General features: G+C 37.4%; 1 protein-coding gene across 1 annotated transcript in view; it reads right to left on the reverse strand.

Moving 5' to 3' along the window:
* The window catches only part of LOC124182618, a 203,801-nt gene that overhangs the window by 153,976 nt on the left and 37,780 nt on the right, over positions 1-12,045 (reverse strand). The window contains exon 2 of the mRNA XM_046570113.1: positions 7,179-7,235. The gene's annotated coding sequence lies outside the window, so the exon portion shown is untranslated. The remainder of the gene's footprint in view (positions 1-7,178; positions 7,236-12,045) is intronic.

Here is a 12,045-nt window from a genome sequence, read left to right on the forward strand (position 1 = left end):
CCCGCGTCATTCCCGACGTGGAAGCCAATGATAACCATTACTCAGTTTTACCTACTCCCCAATTTCCTCAGAGGTCTTTCATTGCTTCGAATAACTTGGTCCTAACTTACTGTCCCTTCGCTAATAAGCGGTAACGGAATCGAATTTTCAGTTTGATAAATCGATTTGAAAATGGAGATCGGATTTTAATCCATTAAAAAACGGTCGGATTCCTGGTCTTACCGCAGTTTATGTATAACTTGAGATGATCTTTGTTACTTCGCATAACCTCAAAAAACCCCGAGTAAAAAGTTCCGAATAGAATAGTTTTTTCAATTTTACATCCGCCATATTGGATCAGTCATCTTCGATTTAGAAATTATCAAATTCTGACTTTAGCTTCGTGATCAGCGACCCCAAAAACCCTCGAGTAACAAGATTCGGTCAGAAACATCGAATTTTGATAGTTTTTTCAATTTTACATCCGCCATATTGTATTTATAAGTCATCAAATTTTGACCGAAGCTTTGTGATCAGCAGCCCTAAAAATCCTCGGTTAACAAAAGTCAGGTCAAAATATTCAGTTGAAAAACGTGTGACTGAAAAGGGTTAACACAGCAATCCATCTACCTTCAAGAGCTCACTTTTCAACCATTGTTAAAGCTGGTTTCATTTCGTTCACGATTTCATCGAAATTCCCTGCACCGAATTCGGTGGGGATAAAGAAAAAAACCTCACAAATATCCGCTTCAAGCGTGTGCAACATTTCCGTTGTTGTTTCGATAAGTCCAACATTTTCCCGACCACATATACCAGCCCGTATATCCGTCGACTAAGCTCCAGTCAGGTATGACAACGACGAATTCTAGTACCGCAGCGTTGGTTGGAGGACGGGAGTGATTTTGCGCCCAGGAAAACGTAAACGCGTCTCTGGTATGGCGACTAGCGATTGCGGAATACAACCGGGTGCATAGATATAACGTGGAATGTCCCGTAGCGCATGACTACGATAGGGTGGTTTTATACCGTCCGGCATAATGCGATGTGCCAAGTTTGATCATTCGATACACGTTATACGGAAGCATTGGCTCGTGCGCTTCTATGTTTGTTCATTGTTTTACTCTGAGACTCTTTCGTTTTACATCGCAATTTACTATCGGTATAGTGTTATACACCGGATACATTTCCCGCGAATCATTCGCAGTTTTTTATCTTGATATCAGAGTTTTATAACGACTTTTCTTTGTCTGAGCCAACCGCCAGTACTACCCGAATTCATCGACCAATCACGACCTCAGTTTAATCACATTCCGACCGCTGCATCCGACCCGGACTGAGATCTAATCATCGTTTCGGCATCGCGCTTCGTCCGCGCGAGAGCTGCGCACCTGGCGGCAGGCGCGGAAACTAAACAGCGCGCGCCAAATTCAAACTCAATTTAACGAATTTCGTTAATTCCTAGTTGCATGAACCAAGATGACTCTTCTAAATTCCAAGTATACTTAGCCCGTGACTGATTCAACTGGTGAAACAATTTTCGTCGATGTCAAGTTATAGAACAACCTGAAAACCCTGCTTGGAAAATCAATTCGCGTGTATTTCACCTCGTTATTATAAATCTTCACTGAGTATAATGTTACGACTCTGCACGGCTCATTGAAGTTCCATTAAATTGACAAAGAAAACGTTTCGCGCCGTGAATCGCCGCTCGGTGTTGTAACAATGCCGGTGATTTTGAACGCTCTGATTCGCATGTAATTTTTGTACACAAAACTTCTACAGCCTTCTCATTCTTTCCGGTTTTATTCCCCCCCCCCCCCCCCCCCCCCCCCTCCTTTTCACAGACTCGCCTGCCGAATGGAGCGGGATCTCGGTGAGACTTCTTTAGACTCGTCGAAAATTATTCCGCCTCCGCATGATCGGCTCGGAGAAACCCGAGCTGGGTTTGGGGTTCGAAATCGATCGATGATGACAATAGGAAGGCTTCAGCCGCTTTCATCCCGACTACAACACGGCTTCCGTCAAACAACCCTTAATTGCACTCTTCTCTGCTAACGAACCTTTGCCGTTTTTCCTAACAAATATTGGACACAATTACTTTCGGGCAACGGTCGCTCGGATCACGGGATGTAATCACGAAAAGAAATGAGTCAACTTTTTTCAAAACAAAAAAAATTGTACCTCGAGACTCGCGCCTTAATTATCTATACATTGGCCCTAAATTTCATTTGGAATATCGAATTCAAAAAAATATTTCACTTGATATTTTTTTTTTTTTCCGAACTAAATCCTTTTAATCAATTCATATTCCTTCATTTGTCAAGCTTTATAAATTTCATTCATGGTGGTTTTAGAATTCTCTTCTGCGAAGATAATTGTCAATGTTTTAATCCATAAAAATGTTTGAATTAAAAATGATTCCATTTTCTATCCACGCTGCGTCTTTTAGTGGTTTATTTTTTGATAATTATTATTTTAACGTCGTTTGTGGCTTTTATTCAAATAACTATCTTTTAACATAGCTTCAAAAGTTAATCATATAGTAGTTTTTCCACACACGTTGAAACGGTGATTTCAAATTCCAATAGATAAAAAAAAAATATATATATATGTATATATATATATAAACAAAATGGAGTAATTTATGTATCTAATGTACGCTGCTGAGTCAACGCTAGTAATACCGAATACTACACGTTTCTCGAAACGAAAAACTTTCCTCGAGCCATTATTTCCCACGGCTTGGGTAGAAATACCTTAAGATTGGTTTCGTGAGTCGAATTTCATAGTCTAGGTGCAGAGTACAAGATACAGCGTTGAGATAACGAAAGAATAAAAACCAGGTACCGTGGTGTTATAAAAACTCTTTTCATATTTACGCATTTTTTACGACGCATTCATCCGCGGTAATAATTATCACTCGAAAACTCGTCAGATTTTTTCTTGTACTACTTGCGTTTCGAAGATTATACAGAGCAATATTTCCCAGAGTTTTATGGATCGAACGCGATTTAATAAATCTCAATCGTAACTCGACATTAGTATTTGATTATCGTATAGTTCGCGTGAACCTTAAACCGTGCTGTCGTAAATCGCAAATCGCAAATTCAGGTCTTAACTATCCGGGCCAACTAATTCCGTGGATCTGTATCTCGACGGTAATTAAACAGATCTTTACCTGCAGCCGTGCCGTTGCAGTTATATAACCTCTGATTGCATTAGGAGGGTAAAACGCGAGTGCAGCGGTTAAGGCGAAGTGCTGATTGCAGCGCGCATCCAAGTCCGTTCAAATTATCTCAGAGTGTGTATTATGTACACGTATGAGTATATAACGCGTAAGGGATGAAGATCGCGATCAAACGACGCATGCGGTAGTCGGTATAACTTCAATTACATCTTCAAAATGTCCCGAAGTCGTGGCGAGAGTTGTAAGAGCGTTTTTCAAAGGAAAATCAAAATTTTGTCAAAATTTCATTTGCTTCAGACAATTTTTACCGTTATTCTTTCATCGAGATACAAAAATTGTGATTTTCATATTTAATTGTAATTTGGTTGTCGAGGGATTTTTTTTTTTTTTTTACTCGTCGATCGACTGTTCTTTTTTCTTTCAATTTTTGAAATAACACGAGATCGCATCCAGCTGAAAACATTTCGCTAATTTTGACTTCGACGCAGTTTTCCAGAAAACGACGATGCATTCCGTCAGAGACTTGAATAAAAATGTTAAACAGATCGCTGGGAGGGACAGGGAAGACGAAAAAGAAAAAAAGAGAAAAAAAAAGACGAACCGAAAAAGAGGGACGAGAACACAATAAAAATGGTCAAGCACCGGAAAACGCGTTGATCGAGAATTAATTATTAGCGAGCTTTTAAACGCTCCAATTTGTAGAGCAGATCGTTGGGAGCGATGCGTGGATACGTGAAAAAGTGATGGGAGGGGTTGTATTGGGTTGTACGCAAAGGGGGTGAGTATCGGGGGATGCTTGCCACTCTTCCATATCACCTTTGCAAATTGGACGTGATACGGATACCGGCCCATGTAAATCGGTGTTCTCGTATGCGCGTGCGAATATACCTGCGTAAGTGTGTAGGCATATATATATATATATATATATATATATATCGTGAATCTACTTGCGCGCGTGTTTACCCGTTAAACTCTGCCGTCAAAAATAACAAAGTCCTCTGTACAGTTTAACGAGCAAACTCGATCTCCGTGTATTTGCATCCGTGTAGGGTAGCCATTCAGTGCCTACAGTGAGTAGGTGTGACCCCCCGTTAAAATTTTGGTAATTAAAACCGATCCTATATGTCCGTATCCTGCCGCTTCTGCTGATACTGTTGCAGTTTTTTTTTTTTTTTTGTCTCTATTTTTCAACATTTTTTTTTCCTTCATAGAAAAGAACTTTACTCGTCGGCTTCTATTTTCAAATTTTTTTTTTTTTTTTTATTGCTCCTAAGTATAGTTGAGAGTTTTTAATTATGTTTCATTTTTAATTTGAATATCGTTGAATATTGTCGAAAATTTATTGATCGGTTGAAGATCGTTGAAAATTTTGCGACAAGTTGTGAACTTTGCGGTAGGTTGAAGATTGTTGAAAATTTTCCGATTGACGGTGAGTTGTTGAAAATTTTTTGACTGTCTGAACGTTGTTGAAAATTTGGTGAGAAGTTGAGAACTTTTTGACAAGTTGAAGATTGCTGAGAATTTTCCGATTGGTTGAGAATTGATGAAAATTTGTCGAACAGCTGAAGTCGTTGAAAATTTTTTTATCGGTTGAAATTTGTTGAAAATGTTGTGAGAAGTGGAGAACTTTTTCATAAGTTGAAGATTGCTGAAAATTTTCTGATTCGTTGAAAGTAGTAGGTGAAAGATTTTCTGAAGAGATAAAGATTGCTGATAATCGTTGATAATTTTGTGAAAAATTTGATACTGTTAAACATTTTACGAGGTGATAAAGGGTGGTGAAAATTTTATGCGACGTTGAAAATTTTGTACAAAGTTTAAGATTGATGAAAACTTTCGATGAATACAAGCTTACGAAATTGTGTTGACAAATGATGAGAAATCGGTCGGAAGTAAAAATTAGTTGTTCAAAAAATTGTTAAATAATTTGATTGAATGAAGGCTTGATCAGTCAGGTTATCATTTGTTGATAACCGTCTTGGATCCGATGATGAGGTAACTTTAAGGACAGCTAAAATGTAAGTTGAGATTGTTCGAATGAATTGAATAAAGATACGTTACTTCAGAACTCTGCGACAAAAAAAAAAAAAAACAAACTCGGTATAGATGATAAATCGTGTAGCGATCACTGATTAAAAAATTTATCTCGTAGTATGCAGTCAATAGTAAACGTTAATATTATAAAACAGCGTTTAACCAGTTATTTGTTAACGGGAAAATCAGAATTTCAATATTAAATTCCAAGCACATCTGGGCATTATTAGTTCAATAATCCGTTTTGATGAATGCTTCATCGGTTCATATAACCGCCTCTGGCGGAAGGAATCGAAACGAACGTGAAAAGGTAGAAAAAAAAAAATAGGAGGGATAAAAAAATTGGTAAATAAACAATTAAAAAAAAAAAACAAAGCTTCGGTAGCCGTCGTGACAGGTGAATCGCTTCGGATTCCGTTTGCCCTTTCGACCGGTCCTTTATTGAAGCATAATTTGCCGGCCGGCTCCCATCCTACGTCCCTGTTTTACCCTCTGGGTTTAGCTTCGGGCGACTGCCGCACACGGCGGGAGAGGAGGACATGTAGCTGTATCGCGGGGTTGTAATTAAATGCATAATTAATGACATTCGTGTTTGTCGCATCCGGTCAGTCTGGAATTTGCATCGATTTGAGTCGGGCGAATTCTGAAACGGTTTGCAGGACAACCCCTCGCCTACACTTGACGCCCACAACAACGCGACCCTGCTCCAATTAGATTTAGCTGATGATATCAGCCGGCGATTGATATATTAGACTGCGGGACTCGATTAATAATCGCCCTGATTTAATATCAATTTCTATCATTCGTATTGTACGCAGTTTCATAACGTTGAAAAATTTAAACGAAGTTGAATATTTTACTTACCAACGGTTGGTAACAGTATCGGACTTTTATCACACTTTCTTCTTCGCCGTACCGTAAAAGTAAAAAATTGTGAGAAACTTGACTTTTCGGAAAACAATTTTTCTTGGTTAATGCAAGTCGAAGATTAGACAAAGAGATGATTTTATTTCACTTCGATGAGTAACGTTGCAACTCGAAATATCGAATTTGGTTAACAGAATTAAATTCCAACAACAACTGCACTGTTTTCTGAACGAATTCAAAAGTTTCAACTGGCAAATGGGAGAATTTTGCTCTGTTTCTTCAGCTGTTTGTCTTCGTATATCCCGATTGTATTTTTTCAGTTTCCGGGGTTTTATTTAGTAGGAAAGCCTCCTGAAAATCGATACCACAAAATAAAAAATACCACCCTCACTGATTTCAATTTTTTCAAACAATCGGTGTCGATTAAATTTTCTAAACAACCTTTTAGAATGCAGTTAAACATTCAAAATTAAATTCTTCGCAACAGCAAAAAGGTGAAGGGAGTTTGACCCTTGTTAGATGACTAAAAGTAAGACACAAGCAATAAAGTATTCGTGATAAATATTTAAAAAAAAAAAACAAAAAATGAGCATCATTTGACTTCTTCGCGTCTGATTATCAGGGTGAAATCCACGCCTCGTAGATTTTGAATAGCTAAAGTTTCGACGCCGTCTGGTTCAAGTGGACTGTCCAAAGAGAAAAAACGCGAGTATCGCGTGGTGGAAATTTAGCACGCGTAGCTGGCGCGAAGAGGTGGCCGAGTTTTTAATTAAGGAAGCTGGAAAGGCGACGAGATGTATGTATAAGATATCTGGGTGAATCCGTGGCGTCGGTACAACTGTGTATATGTACAAACCTGGAGATTTATTGCAGGTATATCCGCGACTCGAGTGCGATTTCGTATATCTCATACATAGATATAACGATACAGAAGCAGCCCCGAAGCTCGGCGAGCTTTCGTGCAGACACAAATCCGCGGATGCGGTTTCGCACATCGGGAAACTTATACATTAGCTACGTTTTTACGAGCGGCTGTTAAAAAAGTGAAAGATCTTTGATCGTAAAATATGACAGTTCGTATATCAGGGAATCTACTCTATACGTCACGTACCTGGAATTCCCTTCCCAAAGAAGATGCGCTCTGGGCGTACAGTCCGGTAAAAAATTGCTAAAACAGAAGAAAAACAATAATTAAAATAATTCTAAGCCTCGAACACTCAAATTTTATCCAAAAAAAAAATCACAATCAAATTATTTGTTGAAACGCGATTCGTTACAATTTCTGTTTTATAAATTGTTTCGTGTTGGGCGATTCTCTGCAAATCGACTGAAATGAATTCTCCATAATGTTAATAGGTATGTTTTTTTTTTTTTTTTTCAAATTTTATTTCAAGAAAGCTCAATCTCGTCAATTACGTGTAATCTGTATCCAAAAAGTGATTTTACGACGAACTGAAAATCTTTTGAAACGAATTCATCCGCAGGCGATTTTTATTGACAATTCTATGATGTAAAAAAATTATCTGCAACAAATTATGGAAACTGGATGAAGTGAGTGAAGTAATTTTGAGATTGAAAAATTATAACGATGACAATTCGATATTCGTGTACTTGGAAGGATTTTTGTTCCTTCAATCTATGCGTTGATTGAATTCATCTTGACAGTCTTTGGTCGAAAGTATCTTCAAAGCCTTATTTCGTTCGCTCGATTCTTCGTCAAGAAACTTTTTCCGAGAGACTGTGCACCGCGATGCCGATTCACAGGCTCGAAGATATGAAACGGGGGAAAGATAACACGAGTCAAAACATACAGAGAAAATGAGGTAGAAAAATGTAAGGGGATTCAATAAATGAAAGAAAAATATTTAAAAAAGATCCTTTCACTTTTCAATCAGCCTCAGGTTTGACGCGTGGGTGTGGAATTTCACGAAAAACGCCATTTGTTCGTTTACCCGCGTACTTTCCGTACACATACACATAAGTTTGTTACTTTTCTTTCATTTTTTTTTTCCACTTTCTCTCCACGCCAGAATTCACTTCGTAGATTTATTATCTATTTATTTACTTTTCATACAGAGACAAACAATGCCGAGGCAAGAAGAGATAAAGATGAAGAGAGCTGGAGGGAAATGGAGGAAATCAGGTCCGTCTTTCACGTCTGGAGGCAATCTTAGAAACTCCTCCCGAGAATACCTTATACATATACATATGTATACCTTATACCTCATACCTTATACCTACTAGGATGAGGTAAAAGACAAAAATTTTATGCAAAGGAGCTGGTAGCTTATACCGACGGTTCAAGGATGGTAATAGAGGATATATGAAGGATTTACATATCGTTTTATTATACCTTTCCGACAATGTTCTCCCGGTTTCGCTCCGCCATTCCTACCGCCACTTCTGCTACTGCAGTATCATACATACACATGTATATATATATGTTAGGGTGGTCCTTGTTCGGAGGTAGGAAAAATTTTCATTGGGAAGCCTCCCAGATCTGTTCCAAATCATACGAAAAAATTCTATGTAAAGTTTTATGCCTGAACGTCAACTGGAACGCGTGCCTCTGACATAAGCTGTCTTAAATCAGTTTTAAATTTTAAATAATTTTAGTTTTTATAACTATTCATTTCGTTTTTTATGACTTTGGTACAAATTAAGGGACTGATTTGAAGCTTGGCAGTGTTGTTGGTTGTAATGATAGGTACAAGCCTTGAAAATTTCTAAATTAACAAAATTTTCCCCTGAATAAATTTTCCGGGCAAAATCCTTATGGACAAAATTTTCTAACGCCTAAAATCTCCCCAGACGATAAAAGTAAATTGAGTAAAAATAAATAAATGAATACCTATAATGTACGAAAATGAAATTTTTTTCTATCCCCAAGTAAGAACCACCTTAATGTATATAATATATATTAGTCTTTTGCTAAAATTTAATGCGCATGCGCTACAAGCCGAATGCAGCTCTTTGCCAGGCTTACCAACTGTTTCTAACCTCAAAAATTTTAACAGCTTTTGGTAGCAGTTCTGCTCAACTCGCAACTGTTACAATATTTGAGGTTATGTATGGTTGGTAACCCTGGCAAACATTTGCTCTCAGTTTGTATATAGGAGGGTGTCCATTAATCAAGTAGGATGACGGAACATGCAGTCGTTAGGAATTCACTGAGTATATGTATATTTTAAATAGATACTTCATCATTTTCGTAAAATTTTTTACAAGACGAATGAGGAAAAAAAAGAATAATCTGTAAGAAGAAAAGTTATGTAAATACATTTGCATTACGAAACGCAGACTTTTTCCAACCGAGTGGTGAAAGGGAAATCATACAAAAGAAATTCCACATCCCTAATCAGTTGTTGCACTAACAATACGTTGAGGAATTGATTGTGCCCAAGTGAAACTTATATTCAATTGAAAATTATGCATATCTTTGCAAAGATTCTTTTATTCATTTTCATCGCTATGATTACCCAGCATTTGAGCCGTGTAATAAAATGTTAAAAATAAAAATGAAAATAAACAATAAGGATTAATCGTTGATAACGAAATAGCTTTGAAAAAAATTTAACGAGAAAATCTCAGATATTAAGTCAAATTAATTGTATTTACAGTTTCATTCGTTCTTTACAAGTAATTAACTACATTTGTTATGAAAAATCTCCGAAGGCAGAAGATAAAACGGAGCATGATTGTAGCATTGTATGATCATAGACAATACTGTCGTTATCATTATTATTACCTTAATATTCGTTATTTGCCTTTCATATTTAGATTTCCTTTGCACGGTAATACGCGTATTTCATATCAGAATTTTTTTTTTTTAAACGATATCCAACCGAGAGATTTTAAGCCCCCTGGCAAAAATAAATCACACGTTGTATATTCCATTCTGTTCTCAATTTGATTTTCCTCATTTTTATTCCAATGTTTACCCGTAAATGCAAAACAAATATAACGTGTCCATACGTAAATTCAACGTTTTCCGTTGCATGTTTTACCATACATAGATCCGTACCTTACATGTATGTATATGCTTAAACGTGCAAGGGTGAGATTTGCACACGGAGTGCCAAATCACTAACGAGTTCTTTTGGCACGAGCTGTTTGTCACGTCGTGGAAATAGAATACATATAAAGATCGATAGGGTGTGAGAGATAGAAGGCGAGAGAAGTGGGAATGGGAAAGGGAGAGAGAAATGTTCGAATCTCTCCCATCGCGGGACGAGAATATTCCGACTTCTCTTATAGGGATTTCCGTTCTATATAAGCTATCCGTTCTCCAGAAGGAAAATTGAAAATGCGAAAAAAAGATAGGATGAAGTTTATCGGTTACATACATACATACATACATACGTATATATATATATATATATATATATATATATATATATATATAGGCACACCTAATTTTCTTCCATATAAAAATTCCCAGTCGCATTTATGATCCATTCCTGCAGCTTACATGCAGTCACATCATTCCCTCTCTTTTTCCAGACGCGATATTTTGCATCTTATCGATCATATTCCTCGTCATACGTTCGGAGCATCAGGCTGATCACTAAAAGATTTTTAAAGTATGATGATATTCACAAAAGAAACAGGCTAAGAGTGACATGACACAACTCTTCGACATAGGTATTTTATTTTTGCGATTTAATTTCAAAATCTAACAAGACGCGTATTTCGCACTTGATCTATAAAAGGTTGCATTGTGTCGCAATAATTACGATCGAGTATTGAAAAAGTCGAGAAAAGTCATTCTCGATCAGAAAAAGGAAAAGAGAGTTTCCCCTTCTCCCATGAAATAAAAAAAGGAAGTGGTCGTTATGATTTTTCACTGGTGTGTGATTTGAGCTTGGCTGTGTTTGTTTTTTCAAAAGCCATCAAAAATCTATGTGACAATTTTCTACGCGCAGTCTGATGTATATATTTTAACTCTTATTTGCCAGTTTCTCGTTTGGTATTACAAGTCGTGTTGTAACCTGAAAATTCTGGACCGAGCTTTTGGTGTACTTTCTTCTCATGTGGTGTGGCGTAGAAACAAAAGATAGGTAGTCTATAAAGTGTCTCGGCGCAGTTGCAAGTAAGCTACAAGCAGAAGAACCATCAAGAAGAAGGAGATGATGAAGAAGAAGACCAAGATGAAGTGGAAGAAGGAAAGAGAGGAAGAGCCAAAAATAAAAATAAAAATGAGAGAACTGTTAGCAAAAAGAGAAGAAACGAAGGAAAATGGTATGGAGGAGTACCGTGAAGACGTTGCCTTCGTTAGCCGAGTCCGTTTCTCGTTCCTCGTTGTACGGCAGCCCTTTCCTTTCACTCACTTGTACATACTATACCTTTTATTTATTTTTCCTCCACTCTTGTTTCACCCACCCTGCACGCTACGGCTCTACTCGCTACCCTGAGGGAGTCTCCTTGGCTCCTCTTCCTTTCACCTTTTTACTGCCGTTTTAATAACACGACTCATTAAGGAATGACTTCCGGTCTACCACCGTATCCACTGTAGTTTCTTCGTCTTCGTCTTCTTCTTCTTCGTCTTCTTCTTCTTCTTCGTTTATTCTTCTTTTTTTCATTCTCTTTATTTTCACAGGTAGTGGCATGACTCAAGAAGATACGTACCTATAGAGCTTTACGTGACCAAGTTGACATGAATACGGAGGAGAGGAACGAAATGAATTAGTCGAGAAGGTGGACCGCTGCAGGAATTGCAGTCTGAATGAAATTGCATTTGTTAATTTTTTGATGACTGGAGAGTGCGAAGGCAATTATTCAGTAATACTAAGGCCAGTATGTATCAAAGTTCATTACACATAGAGGAAAGATTTTTAATGCAAGAAGTTTTACACGCCGATGGCCAATTCATCCTTTCGAAGCCTCACATCTTTAGATGAACCATTCCTCAACAAACAAAAAATCTTGTGAACAGTTATGATCAATGATCCATATTTGAAACGTGAAATAAAATTCAC

The sequence above is a fragment of the Neodiprion fabricii genome, chromosome 5 (assembly GCF_021155785.1).
Source record: "Neodiprion fabricii isolate iyNeoFabr1 chromosome 5, iyNeoFabr1.1, whole genome shotgun sequence".
Classification (NCBI taxonomy): Eukaryota; Metazoa; Arthropoda; class Insecta; order Hymenoptera; family Diprionidae; genus Neodiprion; species Neodiprion fabricii.